We start from the raw sequence: 25,586 nt of genomic DNA on the forward strand, positions 1-25,586 counted from the left end.
AAACAAGCAACTCTTGGTTTAGTTCCGAGCAATTTCTTCTTGTAATGGCTTCCTTCTCGTCATCCTTGCTATTAAGCCTATGATCCTTCTATATACTCTAAGACCGAGCAGAATCAGCGCCTAAATATGCACTACCAAAACCCTAAATAAGCAAGCAAGAACATACGAACCTCCTCAATAACCCTGACAAATTAAGATCCAATAAAAAAACATATGCTTAAAGATTAAGCCCAACACCATCACTACTTGTAACAGTGTTAACCTAAACTAAAAGAACGGAAAGTGTTCACCAGCTAGACACCTAGCGGTACCCTCAGTTCCTGGAGGTTTTAAACACGCAAAATCAAAATCCCAAACACAAATACTTCACCAATGGTACAGGTCTATTCACAGATAACCTATGGTCACCAACACAAAGCACTCAAATAGGCAATTTAGCAAAAAAAAAAAAAATATGCTAAACTATTTCAGACACTAAAACTTTCAGCACACTATGTCTTGTGTCCTGTTCCAGATTAACAAACACACAGTTATGTTGTTTGTTTCGGATCGGGGCAGGCCACCATAATGTCTGGTGTTTTTACGCCTGTAATGCATGGCTGCTACTTTTTTCTTTCTTTTTTTTTCCCAATGAGGCTCTGGCCCACTTTAATTAATCTCGAAATCCAAATTCATTCCAAAGAAATAAAACAAACAAACTACAAGTCACCTGAAGAGTGCAATAAGCCAGACTTAAGCCACAACTCCCTAGACAGTTTGCGATACCGCCTACAACAAGTATCGCAATACACAATAAGCACTTCCTAACTATAAACTGACCGTTGTTGGAACTGCTAATAACCTTTAAACGGAGGTAAAATCACCAAATGTAGTCGTGATCGCTAGGTAGCGTAAAAAACAACTAACCCATCATAGGGTTGCAGGCTATGACTTTAAGTCTTTAACCGCAGACAGAGGCAAGCAGCAGCCCCAGAAATACAAGCGCATGCAACAAAAAACAATTAGAAAAATATCCTCGGCCACGTAAACAGAAAATTAAATGAACAAACCAAACACAAGCAATGAATTGGAATGAACAAACGAAGACGTTAATCAGAAGCCCAAGTATTTCAGAACATATTAGTAAAGACAATTTGAAAGACAAGGTTGTTCATCAGCCTCTAGCGAAAATAAGTAAACAAAAGGTACCTCCAAGGAAGAGAAGCATGAGGATCACCAAACACAAGACGGGAGTCCGGAAACATCCTTCAAGTACAACAGGGGACACAAGTAAGAATTCACAGTAAGCATGGCTTAAATATGAATGAAGCCACTGTTGTCAAGAAACTATTGGACATAGGACGGAACACACAAAAAAAAAAGGAAAAGGAAAAGGAGTTTTTTTTTTAAAAAAGAAAAAAAAAATGGAAGCCGTACCCCATGACCCTAATTACAATCCCAGATTTCAGCACACGACAGGACTCCTAGTTCATTTCTAACTAAGTTTCAAAATGAGACTCGGCCACGTAATCAAGTAACCCAATAAACAATTCAACACGAGCCCTGGGTTGAATTGTACAATTGAACACGCACATAATAGTCCAAAGGAAACCACGAACAAAGCCAGTGTTGTCACCGAAAAGAACCTTTCTGAGAAAGGAAAAGCAACTGCAGGCATAGACCAGAAAGCAGTTACGCCCAAACAACTGGAGGCTTTAGAAAACAACAACCACACGAACGATGGACCTGTACCATATCAAACATTAATAGGTAAGAAAGTAGTTACGCTAAAACCCAAAACAGGGAGGGTAAGCGTAAAGCACCTTCAAGGAGAGGCATGTTTGAATCTGGCCTATAAAAGGCGAGCCCTTAAAATTGCCAACGATTACAACAATCGCATTAGTCATGGAACACAGCAAGCATAGGAAAAAACATCAACAAAGTTGTTGGCGGAACCACTAATAACCTTTAAGAGGAGGGTGAAATCAACTGCAGAGCCAACTCACGTTCAAGAATCCAAGCCTAGTTTGTAGCCTCCTAGTAATTCAAGGCACATTTAAATCATAAAAGGAAAAAAAACAACCTGACATCCTGAAAACGTAATTAAATTACACAATGAACAAATAAACATGAACTATGAATTGAAAGGACCCAATATACACGCAGTTCAATGGTGAAAGCAAATAGGAACATCAATAGAAAATATACCTTCTCTAATGTTTGTACGAAAACAATAACAAAGAAGGCGCCCCTAAGGAGAGGTAGGATGAGAACCACCAAACCAACAATCCGAGCCTGTAAGCATCCAACAGTACAAAAAACACATTAACCCGAAAGTACAGTTAGTATCACCAAATATCAACAAACCCGTTGCCGTACCTGCCAATAACCTTTTAGAGGAAGTCAGAACGATGGGATCCGTGATCTATGATCCACATCCCAATCCAGGTGGTCGCATCCTCAGAAGTCCAAGCACACTAAAAATTAAATTAAAAAATCCAAAAAACTAATCACCCAAAATGAAAAGAAGGCACAAATCAACACGGTAAATGAAATGAAATAGACAAATAAACAACTAACTTGATGTTCAAACCAAATCACAACATAATTATCAATATAACCCCAAACTCACTATAATTTAAAAGATCAGAAGCTACGCATTAACCATCCACAACAACAGATGAATAATTATAAACCACCTCTACAGTGAGCACGCGCAATTAAAACCCAAAGTTACTCAATTGAAGTAGAAATCTGATTAAGCAAGGAAAACTCTCTAACAACTGTTAAGTCAAAGCAACATAACATGAAAACCCCGAATTCACTGAAGACACAATAAAGTAAACAAACAAATTAGACATTACCCAGCAGAATCAAACACTGGACATACCCCGTAAACTAAACAGTTTTCTTAAATCTTATTCATGATCAAGTTCCCAATCCCAGGTAGTAGCATCCTGGTAATTCAAAGCACTTTAAAAAAAAAAATCCAAGATGATACCCGATCACGTAATTAAATTACCAAATGAACAAATCATCACGACGATGAATTGAAAGGACCAAATAAACACGTAGCTTATCGGTCAAAGCAAATAAAAACATAAATAGAAGATATACCTTCCGTAAGCCCTAAACGAAAACAATAAAACGGAAGGCGCCTCCAAGGAAAGGCAGCAAGAGACCCCCCAAACCAAAGCCGCGAGCCTGAAAACATCCAACAATCACATCAATCCGAAATCACAGTTAGCATCATAAAAATATCAACAAAGCCGTTGCTGTAACCGCGACTAACCTTTCGGAGGAAGCCAAATCAACTGAAGTCGTAGTCTATGATCCAAATTCCAATCCCAGGTAGTTGCATCCTCAGAACTCCAAGCACATAAAAAGAACTAATTACCAAAAAAAACAAATGTACAAATCAACACGGACAATGAAATGAAATGGACAAATAAACACCTAACTCATCGTTCAAATCAAATCAGAACATAATTAGAAGACATACCTTCAAAGACAAGGCTGATCGTAAGCCCCAAACGAAAACAATGAAATCGGCAAATTAGGTAACCCAAAAATACGAAACCAAATCGCATACAGGACCAAAATAAACTATTTGCCAACAATCAAAAACATTATGATACCTAACAATGCCGACATCAAATCGAAACAACAACAAAAAAGTAGCGCACATCTCATAATAAGAATAAGATAAGAAGAAGCAAATACCTCTGGGGAGAACTTCGATGGAGAGATCTCCTTGCTAGAGTTGTTACCATCAATAAATGAGAATCGGGAAAAGGGAGATTAAGGGTTAGAGAGATCGATGAGTTGTTGAGGAGTGAAGAGGACTGAGATGGAAAGGAGTGGATACAAAGAGTGTTGTAAAGGAGTGGTTAGGAGTAATAGAGAAATGGAGGGAGTAGATTGAAAAGGAGAAACCAACGGAAGGTGAGGATTTCAGCGGCACTATTCATATGAATAGTAGTAGGAAGTATAAACTTTTTAAGAGTTTAGGATTAATAAAATTTACTTGTTTCCTTTCCTACTGTTTTTTTTTTTTTTTGATCAAGTGTTTCCTTTCCTACAGTAGGACAATGGTATTTAAATCGATTTTATGTTTGATCCACAATCAGCTGTCTTGGCCAAAACAACCTCCAATGTGATCGATGTGACCTTGGAACAATTTTATCGGTCATAGGTGTTGGCATTTTCACCGAAATCATTGCCTTTTCTTTATTGTGTTTGAGATGTAGGCGGTATGACTATAAGACGAACTATGAACAAATAAACTTACAGAACTTGAAGAGAAAGATGTCGTGGCGTGATAGAATCACTGCCCTAAAGTTGAATTTGCCCCGCTCGATACACACGGCCTCTTGGCAACCAACCCCCAGGGTTACACGACGTCCGAGTCTAAGGTGTACGACAAAGACTCAGAATGAAGATTACTTGCAGAACGTTGCCAAATATCAGCTTTATACAAGAGAAATATTTAGAGAGGAATGGAATAGAAGAGAGAATAATTGTTGTATCTTTTTTGTGTGGTAGGGATGGGTTTATATAGTAGTGAAATGGGTATGGTAAATCACAAAGTTAGTATCATAAAATGGTAATTTTAGGATACTACACAATCAATGTTGAAAATCTCATAAATCAAGTATGGGAGAATGCACAATCAATTTTGAAAACTATCCCATGATTAATTAGGAATTACCATTTGCTTCTTTTGAAGCACTAACTCCAACAATCCCCCACATGATTCAAAAGAAGAGAAACAGAATAGTTGATATAAGGCAACGGAACGTAAGTCTTAAGATGACAATGTTCCTGAGGAATTGAATTGTCACCCAGTGCATACAATTACCTGCTACAGCCGTATCGAGTTGCTCTCGGCATTGGACTCTCCACGGTGGTTTGTAACGGATAACTGCGCACAAACCTGCATTCGAATCTGTGTTCGTCCTCGCGAAATGTCATAAAAGGTGCCCTCACATGCCCGGGATCTCGTTAACGCTCTAGAGATCCTAAAGCCTAAGAACCTCATAGGGGGTAGGGCATTTCCCCCACATTCACATAGGTAAGTCCATCAGGTTTGACTGTCACAAACCATCTTTAAACAAGGACTATGGCCTTATTAAGAGCATAGCTCAACCTTCCTCACATGACAGAAATAACTTAATTTATAGAAGAATACTACATCACTTTTATTAAAATAGAAATGGTAGTAGTATTACAACATGAGATCCTCGTGACTTCGTTTGACCCATTGAACTTGGTAAACCCAAGTCGGGGAGCCCCGTCACGATTCACTCCCAATAGGCTTTAAACCCATTCCTTGTAGTGCCACCAACACCAACTTCTACCATGGCCATTGGTAGGAGGATCTCAATATCCTCTTCACAATTTTCGTACGTACTATCATGATAACACATTGTGTAAGAGATCTCAATATCCACTTACAATTCACAACCTTTGTGAACCCATTATCCGATTAGATTATCTATCACTCTTGATAATCTGCCAAAAAACCTGATGCTTCAGATTATGATGCATGACAATTAATGGAGTCAAAATATTCCCACAAAGGAATACAACCACTTAGCCATTAAGCTTGAGCTTCTTATCGTGCAAACTCTTCACAATATATTTATACTCCATTACATATTCAACAATTCAATTATGCATCGATAACTTGCATGATATAGCATTATGAAAGACACTGTTTTTCAAAGTCAAATAAATATCATAATTATTCGACGTTCAATTAAATTGCAAACTCATTCCCAATGATACAATTATTTTCATAGATTAGCTTACGAAAAATCTTGGTGTCCATCACCTATAACAACGATATAAGCTATATCATATCTCTCATAACGCGTACAAACATCACATATATGAATGTAACAACCCTTCCACCAATTCCATTTTGTCATGTATAAACTCAAGAATACATCTTAAAAAAACTCATGTATTAGTGATCTAATTATCACCAACTTCTGTTAAAGAAACATCGCAAAATCAAAACCAAATAAATATAGATTATGCGTCTTTTTCCTTTTCTTGGTTTACTATAAGCATTTAAACCAAATAAAAAGTAATTACTCCAACACATGTATTATCGAACAACCATACATAAATCCTTATTCGGAGAAATAAGTTTATACTATCTCAATATCAAAGTATTCACAATCTATCAACCAATCCCATGTAATTGTCATTATCAACACTTCCAACATTGAAACTCAATTGTCTTACGATGACAAAGTTAAGGGTAATCATACCTTCGCTAGACGCCCCCACAGTCCACAACTTACTCAAAGCATTGACTAAGCAGACATCATTGACAATATTTTAGGCTTCAAAGCTAACATTCGAGATGGCATATATAAGATGATGAACAAAAATTAACCTTTCTGAAACATGTCACCAAAGATCAATATTGTCATATTGGAAATTATTAACATCATAAACAGGATGTCAAATAATTCATTATCATAACCATCTATGCATAACAATTTATTTTAGATCCAAATTTTATGTTGCATAAAACTATACAAAATTTTCCTTTAACATGCTCCATATATCCAAAATATATCACATAAGGGATCGGATACATTTTTCATAACTTAGAGAGAAAACACAACTCTTTTGTTTCTCCTAACATTTTAAGGAGTATATGGCCAAAACATTTTGACCCAACTCTTTTGCACTGTATATCCCTATCCATGCTCTACTCATGAACATTTCATTTTATGATGTTAGCATATGGCCTTTGTGTAAAATTAAGCTTGACACGTCGACATGCACTCGTGTTTGATATTCCTAAACAACTACTCTCGCGCTGTTCGTTTTTGGCTGTGAATGTTGCTTTTGTTTTTGTACAAATAATAGCAATTGTCGAGCAGCCTGATCCATCATTACTAATCGGCTATTCAGGTGGTTTTCCGAGGCGGGAAGCTTAGAGCATGCCTATTGAGTAGAGGTGGCAATCGGGTCACTCGAGTTGGTTATGGGTTGGTCAAAGCGGGTTGGGTCATATCGGATTCGGGTTATGCCGGGTCAGTGACGGGTTCGGGTCGGTTCGGTTTATGTCGGGTCGTCTTTGAGCCGGGTCATCAACGGGTGGCAAGTCGGGTCGGGTCAATGTCGGGTCAGGTTATCAGCATATATTTTGTCTTTATATATTTCGTTTTAGATGGTAATTTTATGTTTAAATAATAGGTAGGTGTATTAATTGTAGTTTTAAGTGAAAATAATTAAGATGAATGTCAATTTGGTGTTATTTAAACCATTATTAAGCTAGTTCATTATCGGGTTATCTATCGGGTTGAGAAAATATCGGGTCACGGGTCGGGTCGGTCGGTTCAGGTCGGGTTCGTGTTGGAGAAAATAAGGTTGTTATCGGTTATCGGATTGGTTCGGTTTTTGTTCACCCAATTTTCAGGTTGTATCGGGTCGGGTTTCAGGCGGGGCGGGTCTGGTTCCTCGGGTCGGGTAAGCTTTTGCCAGCTATACTATTGAGTCTTCAACTGATAATACTACAGGGCTTAGCTATTAACATTTAACATTCTACTTGAAATGGGCGCAACCCCCACAGTAAAAAATTATGACGTATGATCCCACATGAGGAGACGTTAGGCTGGCGCACCTCGAGGTCGCCAATCTAGGCCATGACTCTTGATCATTGACCCCGTCCAAGGTAAGTAATCAAATTTTGAAAGCTACCCATATGTATTAGATGGGTTGTTAAATAATTTGTTAAATGTCCTTCTCTTAACTTATATACGTTTTCTTTTCTCATTCTTTTCATTCACGATCGATGTGATAATTCAATAGATATGTATTCTTAAGCCAATAGATACTCCAGTTCTAGGAATTTTTTGCTTGAATGGTTGTGACTTCAGATCCAGCACCGAAAACTCGATTCTCTATCATGTCCTTCTCTCTACATATTTTTGAAACAACTAAAAGAAAATATTAAAGTCATCCTATTGTGCTCCACTATTTTTTTTTTTTGGAGGAAAGAGGAGTGTTTAATTATATCCAAGCCATCTAGGCTAGGAGGTGTATTAATAAAGCTTAACGACTTCGATTTCCTGCGGCTAATCGAGTAAAAATAAAGTTTAAAATGATGAGAACTTGACACTTTCATCCATGATCATGCCTAAAGACTTGCAGGGGTGTACTTAGATTATTGCTGTAAGTAATCCATGGTGAGTTGTTGACAATGTAAATGGGACGGAGTGTATATTTTGGCGGATTCAGCCATACAAGTTTTGTGTTCGTTTGATTCTTTGTTCATCATATACTTATGTTAGACATCTACTCCGCATAGTTTGTTCGTACACATAACGGAACGACAACCGGTTAAAAAGAACAAAAGATGTGTCAGACAACCTTGCGACCATCCCAAGCCCAGTAATGGTCTAGGGAACGATCCTCTACAGTGAACCAACAATCTGGCGATCGCTGGTCGCTATTAATCACGCTCTGATCGCACGGCTATTGGTTCATCAACCACACCCAGTCACCTGTCTCTGTAGATCTCAAGGATACAGAGGTACAACCCTATAGGAAAGATCCTGTTCAAGTAAGGTCGTGGCAAGTCTCCTATTTTGAACTAACATAAATATGCGTTTTCTATACTACTTTGCCGGTGTGGTTAGAATTATAAGTATTTAGACTACTTTTTCCCTCAATAATCTGAATATATCGCTTATAAAAATCATACTAAAATCAAGTGATAGCATTATGATCTTAGGCTTTCATATTGAAACGGCATTGTTTTGTTGTTCTGCGAAGCACTTCATATTGTGCTTAACTAAATTTAGGCTTTGATATTGAAATAACGACGTTAGAGAAGTCGCTAGAAGCCTAGAAGATACTGCCTCCGATTTTTTGGAATGGCTCTCTTTTTAATTAAGATTTGGATGTATTTGTCCAGCTTTAACGTATCAAGCCCAGGTTATAACACTATCGGTTCACATTCATCTGTATTCATAAAAGACATTGACTTAAGTCACGTTCATCGTAAGTTGTATGCATTGTTTCTACTTTCACATCCTTTTTATCAATAATTTGCCCGAAACTAAAAACTTTCATTTACGATTGCCAAAAAAAAAATCATATCAATTGTCCGACTGATGCTAGGAAATCAACATTGAACGCCACATGATACACCAAGTTCAACTCACATTATCTTCATCACATAAGTGAAACACAAACATGAATCACTTTTCATTTAACACAAAAAAAAAAAAGGATGGTTGTTCAATCAAAGGCAAAATCACGCACAACAAAGGAACGATGACTAAACGCATACGGCAAATTTAGTTCTACAATCAATGGAGGTGATGCGAGAGGCAAACAACCATCGAAAAAATCAAATTATAATTGCTACATTATAATATACATTGACATCAGACCTTTTTCAATCAACATTCATAATATACATTATAATTGCTACAATTGACGTTACAATCAATTCCAATTATTTCAAATTCATTGTGGATCCTAAAATTGCAAACCCAATCAATTCGAATTATTTTAAAACAGATTCAAATTCTTCCAACTGAATGCGTTAAATAACGTCAAGATACAGTGAGCAAGATCGGACTAAATTTTATTTTAACTTGTAATAGCAGAGGCCGCGCGAACGCAGGCCCCGTCATAACAAATAGGTGACGTACGAGATCCCTCCAAGGGAGTTGTTAGGTAGGCAACAGTCCAACGTGCAATGGACGTCGCCAACCTAGGTCATAAGTCTTCCTGATCACTTATTAACCCGGTCAAGGTAAGTTATGTTATGATTTTCCAACCGTTCGATATTTATATTAGTTGTATTCTCTTCTTTTAGGTTCGTTGTCGATGTGGGAATTAAATAGCTATATAATATTTTGAATTTTAGATCCAAAAAATTCATTGTCTATACTACTAGAGAAAAGTGTTGATTACAGCCTTTTAAAAATCATTTTTTGAAAATTACAGCTTTATTTAACAGAATTGTGGTGTAAGACGGAAATAAAAATGATAGAAAATGCGACACAAAGTTTGATAGGTCACCCAATTTAACAGAATTGTGGTGTAATTAACACCAAGATTCTATTAACCAAATGAGATAAATCTCATACATCATTCATAAAATTCTTTAATTGCTTATTACAAGAGAACTAATGCCCTTATATAGGCTACTAATGACTTGGGAAATAAGAAACAAAAAATATAATAACCAAGCTACCCTTAGCCTCATTTTGATGTGTATCATATGATCTCCCACACGGGGAGACGTTAGGCAAGCGCACCTCCATCGTACTGTGGAGGCCAAAGAAAACAAGAATTGGCTTTTAATCACGATCTGATCACACGGGCTATTGGTTCATCCACATATTGTCTCCTGCCTCTGTAGATCTCAAGAATACAGAGGTACGAGCCTATAGAACAGATCTTGTTCAAGTAAAGTCATGTCATGTGCTCTATTTTATCTTAATATATACATGCGTTTCATTGAATACTTTGCTGAAGTGGGTTCGATTCTTAAGTAGACTATTTTTTCCTCGGTAATCTGAATGTACAGCTCATAAAAATCACATAATAAGTGATTACATTATGAGCTTATATACCTGAAGAGTTTTTCTAACGTGTGCCCTAAGGGCACACGTTAATAACCCATATATGGTAATATTTACAACATATTCTAATTAAATATGGTAAAATAGAGAATATACTTGAATATCTCATTTGAATATGTTGTAAATATTACCATATATGGGTTATTAATGTGTGCCCTAAGGGCACACGTTAGAAAACCCCATATCTGAAAAGAGAGAGGAAGTCCGTCATAGGCCTCGATTGCGATACGCCATTGTTTTATTGTTCTGCAAAGCACTTCATATGGCGCTTAACTAATGAATTAATCATAGATAAAATAATTGCGGAAAAATAAATGGAGATAAAAATAAAATCAAAGCTAAAAAGGATGAATAGTGACCGATGGTACAAACTGTAGAAGGGATATGACTAAATGAGTTTGTTCGAGAAAAGACTAGCAAAGTTGAAGTTTTATGCGACTCATGCTTGTTATATCAAGTCATTTAGATACGGTGGTTATAAATTATAATGTCTCTCGAAAATGTACAATGTCACACGAAAAATATTTTAGAAAAAAATATTTTATAAATTATATCAATGCTCGTATATAACAACTTCATACGAGCGCGTGTCTTATCTTCGACGCTATCGCTCCCCTTAAAGCATGGGTTAGTTCTGATTTTCAGGAAGATTGAGTTATATTATTGGAAATGTATGCTTATTAACAAAAGCAAATGGGTTTGATTTACGTCATTCTATATCAGTGGTGGAGTGCGCGCTCCCCGCTAGCGGATAAATTAAAAATGGCAAAAGTTTTAGTTAAATTTTCTTAAAAAAAATAGAGTTTCCGTTATACCATTTACCCGTTTGCCCCCGCTGGGTTCAATTCCTGGCTCCACCAATGTTCTAGACTAAGGTATGTTCAAAGGTGATGAGACGGGTGTAATACGTGTTTAGATGGTCGATTAGAGTATATTCACGGTGACAAGAAAGATGTTATAATCTCATTTTGGTATAAAACTCTGATGTTGTACTATTTTATGTCATGTACTCTTGTTTTGATCAAAGTCACAATTATTTCCTCGTTTGAAAGTGATGTGTTCGATTTATTGACATTTTGATGTTGATTTATACAATCAATTTTAATTCTCACCCTGTTGTGAGATATTTAAATCTTCTAGGCTGAAGATCTATACACCGACATCGTCTACTTACATTGATGCAGTTATATATTGCACTAGCATTTAGTAGTAACAGATACTAAAGCTGAACAATATTGTTATCATTCAAAATGGTGGAGAAGGTTGCTAAAGACGTAACAGAAGTAAGCAACTTTAGCTCTTTTATTTTTCGATGGATTAGCGTATGCAAGTGCAATTTTATTTTAATTTGTTCACGTTTTTTGTTACACAGTTAATTGACAATACTCGCTCTAGTGAATCTTAAAAAAAAATTATGCTTATGTTTTGTAAATATCAGAATGAGATAACTAAGGACACCCAATTATTTTTCTCGAGTTGTATTAATTTTGAAGGAAGTACAATCTAAATTATCTGATTTCAAATCAATGAGTGGTAGTAAAGTCTTGATTGGTGGTGTGTTTATGGCTTTAGTTCAAATTGCGCCAGCATCAGAATCAGTTGTGCCTTCTTTTACACAGGAACAAATATAAAAATAAAAAATCATCCATGATCTATAGTTATAATTTCTCAAATTGACATGACTTTATGTTTCAGAAAATAATTGGCATCGCTTTTGTAAATCGAAATCACTGAAACCCAGAATTGAATCGAACAAAATATCGCTTCTAATGCTGATAGAATCCAATCAAAGATTCGTTAATAGCAGCAATTAAAGCATTTTTTTGATCGTATCAATTACAGTGAGATGGAACCTAAAACCGAATAGAGTGTTAAGAAACTTTAGATTAGCCAATAGAAATGTCGTTTTATGTCAAATAAACTTTCATAACATTCCTTCATAACATAAGATCCATACTTTCATAAATCGCTACAATGTTGGGACTAGCAATGGCAGGGGCCGCGCGAACGCAGGCCCCCATTATAACAAATTATGACGTACGAGCTCCCACTTGGGGAGACGTTAGGTAGGCACCCCTCCAGCGTGCAATGGAGGTCACCGACCCAGGCCATGAGTCTTCTTGATCACCCATTGACCCCGTCCAGGTAAGTGATTAGCACGTTGCCAATCCTTCCTTATTTATATGAGTTGTATTCTTCTGTATGCTTCCTGATCGATGTGGGATAGGAAAAGCTGTAGACTATTAGGCCTCTGCCATCTTAATTTTGATTTGAACCTTGAGATCCAATATTTTGTCGATCTAATCTACATGGTCAGCAGATGTAGAGTTAATATATTTGTTTAAATAATTATATTTGATGTAACACAATGCACAATTTTTTAGGGGTTTAGAAGTATTGATTGAAATGAAATCTAACACATAAATTACCTAACAGAATGAGAAATTTAGTACTTATGACGTATGCGGTGTAAGCATTTTTAAATTGGAGATATGGATACTATACGAAAAATACTACACGCACATGTCAACTAACTTAGATGGTAAAGTTTGAGAGGTGGTATTCATGACTTGATTCAAATCCTGTCAGCATTAAAACCGCCCTTATGACTCCTATTGGACCAAAAAAAATACGGAAGCAAATAAAATACGGAAGCACTACCATGCAGTAAGTTGTAAGGGGGAAATCCCGTTGTCGGCAAATATATGATGGGAATGAATGTGGTTTGCCAATTGCCAGTAAGTTTTACAATTATTTTGATTTTAAAGATGGATTTTAATAAGATATTAATTTCTTTGGGGGTCTAACGAAGCATGGTTTTTAGTCGCATTACAAAAGAGAGTGAGATTCGAACCTGAGACCTATTGTTCACAATACTTCCGTTTTAACCAATAGACAAAGGACATTTCCGGTGTTCTTATAAGAGTGTAATGTACTTAATCAAAACTCTTTTTTTAGTAATGCTCAAAAAATAAATTGATGTAGGTCAGATTTTGAAATGTTAACATCCTGATCCACAACTGTCGTAACACAATGTCAATAAGATGAGATGTGTACCTTTGGGCTATTATTTATCCTCACTTAAACCCAAAAGCACAAGGCTTTGTTACTACTCCGGCAACCAACACCTACGACAAGGTGACCTCCGACACCGACGACATCTAGCCTCCACCTCGTCGTTGACGTCTTCCTCTCGGTTCTCAACCATCACCAAGTTTGTTTGCAATTTTTCCCAAATTGAATATAGGGGTTTATGCAAATTAATTAATTCGATCCTTCACTATCCACTAATCCAGTATCCCCATACACATCAGTTCGATCCTTCTTTTTTGTATCTTTATTTGTTCTAATTTATGTTACTAGTGAACCAATCCCAACTTTTACTACTCCGTATTATGTTTGATATTTACAGATATATACAGCCCTTAGGGTTGTATTTAAGGATTCAAAAGAGGAAATAAACGCTTAAATCAAGCATTAATGACATCAATAGACGTGTAAAATTATCATACATGCCTACTTTAATTCCACTAAAGGAAATACGTTAAATTCTTCTTTACAACCCTAAGAGTTGTATTTATCATAACCCTTTATTTAATAGGAGATGAAAAAAAATAATTAAGGAAAGAAATCCCATTTGTGAATAAAAAAATTCATTTTGGAGTGAACTTTTTAGATGCCTTATTCTCTTAGTATTATGAACATTGTGAATCATAACATTAGAGTAATATTATAGTCCTCATAAAAAGTAATAAGGATCCTATGTCTCATATTTTGTCTCATCTCTTGTCCCATGTTACTCATGCATTGACACATCAACATAGAAAGTCAAAAAATAAACCAAATATATATTTTTATGTATGTGTCAAAAGGAGAGAGCATGGGATAGAGGATGTGACACAAATATAGGACAGATGATCCTCATTGCATAAAAAGAGTGCAAGTCTACAACCTATAAGTTCGCTCATCCATTTTAGGCAAATTTTCGCTTATCTCAACAACATATACGACTTTACCTAGCTTCGGACGTGGATTTTTTATGACCCAACCAAAGTTTGAGTGCCGGCCATGAAAATTTGGTTCACGTTTTATCAAACCATAATAGAATGAAAGGCGGACAATCATCACCTCCACCGGAAAAGGAAAATATAATCATCACCTCCATCGAAAAAGGACATGAAAATGTGAAGATAATTCTGTAAAGAATAAGATGAGTTGTGATTGTTATTGATGAGTTAAACCGTATACAAAGTAAGGTATATATACAAATTACAAAGTATTGTAGAGTTAATCTAGGTAACAAGATCCTAGATAATAGCTAACAACTACAACAATATAGGAGTAACAATGTAACATAGAGGAAAGACTAAAACAACTAAGTCTGACTAGGAGAAGGACTAGGAGGAAGAATAGGAGTCGATTGACTCGGTTTTAAACGAATCAGTTGCACATTGACTTGATTTTGTATCCTTAATACGCTTCTGCAAGATGGGCGGTCTTAAAAAAAGGCCAATCTTGGAGGCAAGTAATGTGAAACGGGATTGCGACAATGGCTTAGTGAGTATGTTCGCAAGCTGATCATCATCGCCATTGATATGTTGTATTCGTATTGTCCCCAGCTAAACTTGTTCACGAACGAAGTGAAACGCGAGAGCCAAATGTTTCATCCGTGAATGGAAAATAAGATTAGCAAAATAATTCGTCGCACCCAAGTTGTCACAGTAAATAGCAGGAGCACGAGGCAGAGAGATACGTAGCTCGGACAAGAGTGACTTCAACCAACACATTTCCGACGTAGTATCTACAATGGCTCGAAATTCGGCCTCGGTATAGGAACGGGAGCTGGGCTCGTTGCTTCTTGGAAGACTAAGAAATAAGATTTTGTCCAATGAAAAAAGATATCCCTAGTAGTAGAAACATAATCATCCTAATCACCGCCCCAATCCGCATCACAATAAGCATGAAGATTAAATGGTGCATTCTTGAGAAGATAAATGCCTTGATGCAAAGTGCCTTTTAGAAAATGTAGGAATCGCTTCTAAGCAGTTCAATGAGTAGAGGTAGGATGTGTAAGAAATTGAGCAAGTTTGTTGACAGGAAAAGCAATATCGGCTGGTGTGAGTGATAAATACTGTAAACTTTCAACAATAGCACAGTAAGAGGACTCGTCTTCCACGGGCTGGTCATTCTGGCGATTTAATGGAGGATGTGAAAGCATAGGAGTAGTTGACGGAGAGCAATCAAGCATGTTGTACCGAGTGAGAATGTCCGAAATATATTTGGTATGATTAAGATGTAGACCAGCGGAGGTAGGGGTGACTTCCATCCCGAGAAAGTTAGATAAGGGACCCAAATCTTTAAGCGAGAAACGTTGAGATATAACATGAATAAAGGCAGTAACATCGTCTTGATTTGGACTTGTAATGATTATATCATCGACATATACAAGAGCAAACAATCGAGTATTAGTCCATTCAAAAATAAATAAAGACGAATCAGAAATTGAATTGCGAAAACCATAGGTTAAGAAATAATTCTTAAGCTCAGTATACGAAGCTTGAGGAGCTTGTTTCAAACCGTAAATAACTTTACTTAATTTGAAAACATGATTAGGTGTATCGGAAACCCGGGTGGCTGAAACATATACACAGACTCGGTTAACGTTCCTTGAAGAAAAGCATTATTTACATCAATTTGACGGAGGCACCAACCATGAGTTACAGCGAGAGATAGGATAAGACGGATAGTTGTGGGTTTGATGATGGGACTGAATGTGTCGGAGTAATCAAGACCGGGTCGTTGATGAAAGCCTTTAGCAACAAGACGGGCTTTATGTTGTTTAAGACTACCATCAGGGTTATATTTGATGCGAAAGACCCACTTAAAACCAATAACGTTTTGTGCTTGATCAGGAGGAACGAGTGACCAAGTCGAGTTGTGAAGAAGAGCATTAAATTCCTCTTGCATAACAGCCCTCCAAAGAGGGTCGATAAATGCTTGTTTAACCGTGTTAGGAGTGATATAATAAGAAGCTAGGGATGTGAGTTTGGCATATTTGGGATTCTATTTTCTTATATTATGGCCGAGTCGAGTAGCCTGGTGCAGGAGAGTAGGTGTGACAGTGGTGGAAGCCGTGGTATTGGGTGTCGAGGAGGAGATAGAGGTAGTGGAAGGAATGTTGGAATGAGTGTAAGGGATGACAGAAGAGTCGGATACAGAGGAGTCGGGTTCAGAGGGAGAGGACGAGTTAGAGGAGGTGTTGACCGAGGGAGAAGATGTGGATGCAGGGGAGGGAGGTACATCAGAACAGGAACAGATAGAGTCCGTCGGTGTTATCGAAAATGGCAGGAGGAGAGGAAAGTTTGAGGAGACGGGGATACGGAAATGATCTTCAATAAAGCGGACATGACGGGATTTATATGTTGGAATATATGTCCTCCGACAATAATGCGATCACGACTGTTGATCATGATGATCACATGTTTAAGTCTCATTAAAATGAATGCAATTGGGAAGTAATATTGTTACTGTCAACTGGTCAACATATATCGGTAATGATTGGCTGACTAGAGTTTGACATTACTGTCGTGTGACGGTGGTGATCAGTTGACCCCCTAGGTCATACCTAAAGGGCAATACTCTTAATTGATTATTTAATTAATCGTATAACGTTACGAGTTAATTAAATTACTTGAAAATTGACGGACGATTTTGGAAGTAAAATTTACGTATCATATTGAACTGTGATTAAATGAGATACGGTCTGAGTAATCGAATTGTTTCATTACTCGGATGAAATTATTGTTTAAGGAAACAATCGGAATTGAATGAATTTTTGTAAATGCGATTTATAAATTGGTAAAAATATTTCGGCACAAGTAATTATGGAATTACTAAATCGATTTTGTATGTGACGTATTTTTATTAATACGTTGATTTTTAATATGTTAAAAATACATAACAAATTATGTTACATGTGACATGTTACATATTGAGAAATTGACAAAAATAATATGGACACCATATTATGATTGTACCGAAATAATGGGGTATTGGGTTAATATTGTGTTGATTAATTTATTAAGTAAACATAATAATTACCTAATGGTCTAGCCATGCAAGCCTATGAACATTGTTAAGAGCAACAACTTCATGCATTGGCTCACCCAAAAGCCCCCCCTACCACCCGGTTTTTGAGAAGAGAAAACCATGATGGTTTTCTCATATTTTTACCTAATTATATACAAAATGTATTGTATCATATTCATTCACTTGTTCTTCCAAAATTAACAATCCTAGAGAGAATAAATCCTCCTAATCTTCTCTCATAAAACCGAAAATATTCAAGTGTTACAATTTATTTTTGGTTCAATTTTCTACCTAAATTAATATTATACTAGCTCAAAATAATATTAATTAGATTAAGAGAAAGCCTTGGGTATAAAGCTTAGGGAGAGATCTTATACTTAGATCTTGTTCATCCATAAGGAAAGCTCAAGAACAAAAGAAAAGGAGATTTCTTTTGTGCCCAATAAAACCGAAACATCAATGTAAGGATGTGATTTCTCTTCTATTTATATTTTGTTTGCATGCATAAAATCCGTTTTAATTTTATGACAAATTAATTAGACATATATGAGTATGTTAGTATGTATATGAATCTACATTTCCTTCAATCGGTATCAAGAGCCACGGTTGTTTGCATGTAAATTGGTTAAAAGTTTTTCCGAGTTATAAGAATAACAAATAAAACTTGTAAAATTTGTGTTATTATGATATATCACGAAATTATTACATGCATGTTAATATTTCTGGTCCTAAAATGTTTTAGGATATTTTGGTTAATTTTTCGGATTTTTATTGTTCATAATTTACAATAATGACATTTAAATGTGATTTTATGAGTAAAAATGTCATTTTTGGTCTAAAAATAGCTATACTTCGAATTTTCACTTGGTTTTTGGATATGTTGTCACATATATTATTTTGAGATAACCTGTAAATTTTCATAATTTTTGGACTTGTTATGCTCGAAAAATGAATTTTTCATTATTAAATTCGGATTTAAGTGAAAAATAGGTTAATATGAGTTAAATTTCGAATCTGGTCATAGAAAATTAATATGTTGTCACATGCAATCTTACAAGATGTGTGTAAAATAATTGGCTATAAAGAAGTCTTTTTGCATGATTTATGAATTTTTGAAGAAAAATAGCATAAATAGTGACATTATTAGTGGAAAATTAATAAAACATAATCTATGACTTAGGAAAAAAGTGTAATGTTGCATTTTATTATATTTTTCAGATCTAAAATTGAAAAGTTAATAAAAATAATTTTTCCCATGTTTTTATGATTATTTTATTAAAAATCGATAAACCGCAACATTGTTTTTCCGGAAAATTTTCGAAATTTTTAACCTAAGATTTTGAACATTATGAGTGTCATGGAATTTTTCCAGAATGTTCATGAATTTAAATTTCAAATTTTGAATTTTATTTGAAGTTTTGTGATTTATTTGAAGTTTAATAGCTTATTTTTGTAATTTTAGTCCATTTATGAACAATTTTATAAAATATGGGTTAATTATGGTCAAATTATTAGTGAAGACTAAATTTTGAGTTCTAAGAGGTTAGGGTAATTAACTTATGCATAAATATGAGTTTATGTATTTTTGTGATTGTAAAATGTTGAAATCACGCAAATCCGTAAAAACCGAGTAATATACGATATTGGCAATTTAAAGGCGATTTAGCATAAAATTGAGCATGTTCATACATATTATAATGCTGCATTTTCTTTATGATTGTCATAATTTTAATTTATGTAATTTTTGAATTATGTAATTTTACTTAGTATGGCCTTAGATTTAATTGGTATTTCCCGAAATGTATGGGAATATCGATTCGGTTGTAATTTTTATTGTGATCTCGTATCACCGTTTTCTAATTTAATAGATTTATTTTAGTTACAAATGTATAATAGGAAATTATGTAATTTGTTATGTAATTTTATTCCTTCCGGAGTTCCAAAAGACGGATTTCTTCAAGAATGGCGATATATAAAGACGGTGTTACCTCGAGATGTGTGCCACAACCGAAGTTCAAGGGACCAATGGAGTTGGTTTCCGAATATGTAATAGTTATATATTTTTTCTATTTTAGGAAGGCCATACTAGGATTTATTTATCTTTATGCTTGCATTTTATTTTATGTCACATGCATCGCTAAATCGCCATATCTAAACATGCATTGTCTTTTTATCGAGTTTATCGACCGTGTCAATTAGAATTATCGTAGTTCACCGCTTTAGTTCACTTAAAACGTGATAGATAATAAATTGACATGACCTCTCGCTAAAACTATCAATTGAGACATAGCCTTACCAAATAGTAGAAACCATGAAAACCTATTTCGTGAGGGAGTGCACTCGGCCACACCGGGGTACAAACCTTGTTACGTAGGGGAAGTGGGTGATGAATGTTAATCCACCGAATTCATGCTGATGAGGGATGTATCGGCCCCACCGTGCCCAAGTTAATGTGGGTTTGGATCATGGACACATTTATTCGAAATTTGGATTGAACTCAACAAAAGTATTTGATAAGGGATGTATCGGCCCCACCGTGCCCTTGTCGATGTGTTTTGGGCTATAGATAATTGTTAATGTAATATTATCGACCAAGAGTTCTAAAAGTAGAATCGATTAAACGTTAATCCACCGAGTTATATTGATAAAGGATGTATCGGCCCCACCGTGCCTAAGTCGATATGAATTTGGGTCTTGGAATCATTTATTATAGTTGGGTAGAGGTCACTATATAAATGTTCATATCTTGTTAATTTTTTACAAGTATGATTTTAAAAGACAAATGTTAATATTTCTTTTTCCTCCATATTTGTAGTTCTAAAACAATGAATCCATCAAATGCTACCGCACCAATTACTATTGATTCTTATCACAATGTTCTTGACGACATTTGCTCCAACAACGATTTCGATACAACTAGAGAACTTCATTTTGGGATAGGTTCGGATGGAAACCTTAATTTCATCACCTCTTCTAAACCACCCACTACTACTAGACCTCGTGTGAGTCCGTCTCGGGAAGACTACCTCATGCAATCTATAGGGTCTTTGTCTCTGGAAGATAAAGATACCAAAGCTAGTGGGAGCTCTAGCAATCAAGTTCTTGCTACAAAGGGCAAGAGGTTCAAGAAGAAAGGAAAGAAAATCAAAAACTTCAAGCAAGTTAATGATGAGTGCCATTATTGCTATGGCATGGGACATTGGCTTAGGAATTGCCCTATGTATTTGCGAAATATAAGGGAAGGACTCATTACTCCAAAAGGTACAATTCCTAAAGAAATTTATGTTATTGATATAAATTATACTTCCACTACGACATGGGTACTAGATACCGGTTGTGGTTCTCACCTTTGTAATCATTTACAGGGTTTAAGAGATGTGGAGAGGCTTAGCAAGGGAGATGTGGATCTACGCCTTGGAAATGGAGCTCGGGTAGCGGCCGAATCCAAGGGAACTTATGTTTTAGCTTTGCCAAGTGGATTTGAGTTGTATTTGCATAATTGTTTTTATGTACCTACACTCTCTAAAAACATTATTTCAATCGCCATGCTAGACATGGACGGTTTTTGTTTTGCCATTAAGAACAATTGTTGTACTATTTCTAGGAATGATTTGGTTATTGGCCAAGCTACTTCCATCAATGGCATTTACATTTTAGAAACCTCAAATCCGACAAAAGATATTTATAACATTCAATCAAAGAAACTCAAAACAAGTGACCCAAGTGAAGTGTTCATTTGGCATTGTCGATTAGGTCACATAAACGAGAATCGCATCAAAAGATTAATTTCAACTAATGTGATTACACCATTTGATTATCAATCATATGGTACATGCGAATATTGCCTAATTGGCAAAATGACTCGTAATACTTTTAGTGGTAAAGGGACACGAGCTAGTGAGCTATTGGGACTCATACACACCGATGTATGTGGACCATTGACTATCACCGCTCGTGGTAATTATGACTACTTCATAACCTTCACCGATGATTTAAGTAGATATGGGTATATCTATTTAATTAAACATAAGAGTGAAGCGTTTGAGAAATTCAAGGAATTTCAAAACGAAGTAGAGAACCAATTGAATAAAAGGATTAAGGCACTACGATCCGATCGTGGTGGAGAATACCTTAGCCTTGAATTTGATTCACACTTGAAAAGTCGTGGTATTATATCACAACTTTCTCCACCCGGAACACCTCAACTTAATGGTGTTGCCGAAAGGAGAAATCGAACCTTACTTGATATGGTCCGATCCATGATGAGTCAAACCGAGTTACCGAACTCGTTTTGGGGATTTGCGATACAAACCGCAATTCGATCTTTGAATAATAGTCCCACAAAGTCCACCGAAAAGACTCCATGTGAGATGTGGACGGGTAAGATCCCAAATATATCCTATATGAAGATTTGGGGATGTGATGCTTACGTCAAAACTAAGAACGACAACAAGCTTGCCCCAAGATCCGAAAAATGCACCTTTGTAGGTTACCCCTCGACCTCTCGAGGATATTACTTCTACAAACCTCAAGATCATAAAGTGTTTGTGTCTTGAGGTTTGTCTTCTTAGAAAAGGAATTTATTTCTAAGAGACATAGTGGGAGAAATTTTGAACTTGATGAAGTTCAAGAGCCACAAACCGAGGTAGAGACGCAAGAAGATGTTCCTTCGTCGTCTAACACGGTTGTACCTCCTCCACTAAGAAGGACGGGCCGAGTAATTCGCCATCCCGATCGATATGTGGGACTTATCGAGGAAGATGGAACACTCGATGTGTTGCTTATGGAAAGTGACGAGCCCGCCACCTACAAGGCCGCAATCTCTAGTCCTAATTCCACCTTATGGCTTGAAGCCATGAAGTCCGAAATGGATTCTATGCTTGAAAACCAAGTTTGGGACTTGGTAGATTTGCCTAAAGGGGCAAGACCCTCCAATGCAAATGGATATTCAAGGTCAAAAATGGCATAGAAGGACATGACGATGTCTACAAAGCTAGGTTAGTGGCAAAAGGATTTACCCAAGTCCAAGGTCTCCATTATGATGAGACCTTCGCCCCCGTAGCCATGCTAAGATCCATACGGATTTTGTTAGCGATCGCCGCATTTCATGATTATGAAATATGGCAAATGGATGTCAAAACCGCTTTTCTAAATGGGCATTTAGAAGAGGAGGTGTACATGATACAACCCGAAGGTTTTGTTGATTCTAAAAATCCTAACAAAGTGTGCAAGCTTAAGAGATCCATATATGGTCTTAAGCAAGCATCTAGAAGTTGGAATCATCGATTCAATCATGTTATAAAGGAAAATGGTTTCACTCGAAATATTGAGGAACCATGTTTATACATGAAATTCAGTGGGAGCAATGTTGTGTTCCTAATCTTGTATGTCGATGACATACTACTCATTGGAAATGATATTCCAATGTTGTCTTCTGTTAAGAAGTGGTTAGGTAACCACTTCCAAATGAAGGATTTAGGAGAGGCACAACGCATATTAGGTATCCGGATCTATAGAGATAGATCCAAGAGGATATTGGCACTAAGTCAAGAGTCTTATGTTGATAAGATTCTTCGACGATTCAGCATGGACAAATCCAAAAGGGGTTTGGTACCTATGGTAACCGGGACGATATTGAGCAAGACTCAATGTCCCTCCGAACCCCATGATGTTGAACGCATGAAGTTGATCTCTTACGCTTCCGCTGTTGGATCAATCATGTATGTCATGATATGCACGCGTCCTGATGTCTCGTATGCCTTGAGCATGACGAGTAGATATCAAGGAAATCCAGTGAGAGTCACTGGATTTCTTTGTCAAGAACATCCTTAAGTACTTGAGAAGAACTAAGGACTCTATCCCTGTGTTTGGAGGAGACACTGAGTTGCGTGTTAATGGATACACGGACTCAAGTTTTCAAACAGATAGAGATGACATGAAATCACAAGCTGGTTTTGTTTTCATGCTCAATGGTGGTGCCGTAAGCTGGAGAAGCTTCAAGGAAGCTGTAACCGCGGATTCTACTACGGAGGCTGAGTACATAGCAGCATCAGAAGCTGCCAAGGAAGCTATGTGGATCAAGCAATTCACGGAAGGTCTAAAAGTAGTACCTACCGCCGATGATCCCATCACTCTCTATTGTGATAATAGTGGGACGATCTTCCAAGCTAAGGAGCCAAAGTCTAGTAATAGATCTAGACATGTACTTAGAAAGTATCATGTAATAAGAGATTTCATTGAAAGAAAGGAAATTGCGATTTGTAAGGTTGGGACGGATGACAACATAGCCGATCCGCTCACCAAGCCTTTATCGCAGGCTAAGCATGATGGACATGTTACGTCCATGGGACTTAAACGTGTACCAAATTTTTGTTAGATTTGAAATGAAATAAAAGTGTTGTTTTTGTTCATGTTCATAATCACATTTGTCTTTTATCTTTAATTTATACTTTGTTACATCCAAACGGGTTGTAGAGACAATTGAACCCCGTTAAAGTGAACACGGATTAACATAGTATTTGCCCATAGTCACTTGTATGAGGTGACGTCTCGAAGTGACTAGAGTGTGAGGCGATTGATGGCAAGTTCAAGTGTCATAGAGTCATATGAGATGACTAGTCGATCACATAGGCAGACTGTTAGGAACATTTTGTCGGGCCTTATGACCGCTTATAGAGTTCTGGCAAATTTATATAGCCTGGTCGTGGCGAGAGCTACTATAGTATTCAAATGAGTCGATTCTTTTGACTAAAGACTATTCTCCTAAGATGGCACAGTTTCAGATTAACTTTGATTTGTGTTACTACGACCTTCGTAAATGGGGTCAAATGGGCATATTTTGGGTTATGATGGCTGTGGCTAGTCGAAGGGAATGAGTGCGATAGGAATTGTCCACCCCTAGTCAGGGTTATAACAATATCTCAGGGCCACTCGAGGAGTAATGAACTGGAAATGCGTGGCCACGCTCGGAAAGTATCTATGATAGATAAGTCCGGTCAATCAGTTATTCTCCAGATCGAGGAAACCACTCTCGATATGATCACTTGCAAGTACGACCGAAAGACACCTTGCATTGAGTGGGAGATAGTAATAGGACAAGAGAATTGGTGACGCACACTTGTCGAGGACAAGTGGGAGATTGTTGGAATATATGTCCTCCGACAATAATGCGATCACGACTGTTGATCATGATGATCACATGTTTAAGTCTCATTAAAATGAATGCAATTGGGAAGTAATATTGTTCTTGTCAATGGTCAACATATATCGGTAATGATTGGTGACTAGAGTTTGACATTATTGTCGTGTGACGGTGGTGATCAGTTGACCCCCTAGGTCATACCTAAAGGGCAATACTCTTAATTGATTATTTAATTAATCGTATAACGTTACGAGTTAATTAAATTACTTGAAAATTGACGAACGATTTTGGAAGTAAAATTTACGTATCATATTGAAATGTGATTAAATGAGATACGGTCTGAGTAATCGAATTGTTTCATTACTCGGATGAAATTATTGTTTAAGGAAACAATCGGAATTGAATGAATTTTTGTAAATGCGATTTATAAATTGGTAAAAATATTTCGGCACAAGTAATTATGGAATTACTAAATCGATTTTGTATGTGACGTATTTTTATTAATACGTTGATTTTTAATATGTTAAAAATACATAACAAATTATGTTACATGTGACATGTTACATATTGAGAAATTGACAAAAATAATATGGACACCATATTATGATTGTACCGAAATAATGGGGTATTGGGTTAATATTGTGTTGATTAATTTATTAAGTAAACATAATAATTACCTAATGGTCTAGCCATGCAAGCCTATGAACATTGTTAAGAGCAACAACTTCATGCATTGGCTCACCCAAAAG

General features: G+C 36.4%; 2 long non-coding RNA genes and 3 other non-coding genes across 5 annotated transcripts in view; 1 reads left to right on the forward strand and 4 right to left on the reverse strand.

Moving 5' to 3' along the window:
* LOC141645940 (uncharacterized) overlaps nt 1–21,293 on the forward strand; it is a 33,026-nt gene extending 11,733 nt beyond the window's left edge. Inside the window, exons 2-3 of the long non-coding RNA XR_012545234.1 lie at nt 20,512–20,957; nt 21,062–21,293. This is a non-coding gene — a long non-coding RNA (uncharacterized LOC141645940). The remainder of the gene's footprint in view (nt 1–20,511; nt 20,958–21,061) is intronic.
* On the reverse strand, nt 105–3,972 carry LOC141647260 (uncharacterized). The gene is made up of 9 exons (XR_012545698.1): nt 3,703–3,972; nt 3,272–3,368; nt 3,097–3,183; nt 2,359–2,456; nt 2,188–2,274; nt 1,946–2,016; nt 1,803–1,847; nt 1,573–1,725; nt 105–1,245 (listed from the first exon to the last, which is right to left on the reverse strand). It is a non-coding gene; the product is annotated as an uncharacterized LOC141647260 (long non-coding RNA).
* LOC141650425 (small nucleolar RNA U3) lies at nt 8,362–8,579 on the reverse strand. The gene has a single exon (XR_012546460.1). It is a non-coding gene; the product is annotated as a small nucleolar RNA U3 (small nucleolar RNA).
* LOC141650082 (U1 spliceosomal RNA) lies at nt 9,620–9,780 on the reverse strand. Its single transcript, XR_012546144.1, has one exon. It is a non-coding gene; the product is annotated as a U1 spliceosomal RNA (small nuclear RNA).
* Nucleotides 12,600–12,760, reverse strand: LOC141650697 (U1 spliceosomal RNA). Its single transcript, XR_012546715.1, has one exon. It is a non-coding gene; the product is annotated as a U1 spliceosomal RNA (small nuclear RNA).
* Nucleotides 21,294–25,586: the final 4,293 nt, after the last annotated feature.

Source organism: Silene latifolia, chromosome 3 (assembly GCF_048544455.1).
Source record: "Silene latifolia isolate original U9 population chromosome 3, ASM4854445v1, whole genome shotgun sequence".
Lineage (NCBI taxonomy): Eukaryota > Viridiplantae > Streptophyta > Magnoliopsida > Caryophyllales > Caryophyllaceae > Silene > Silene latifolia.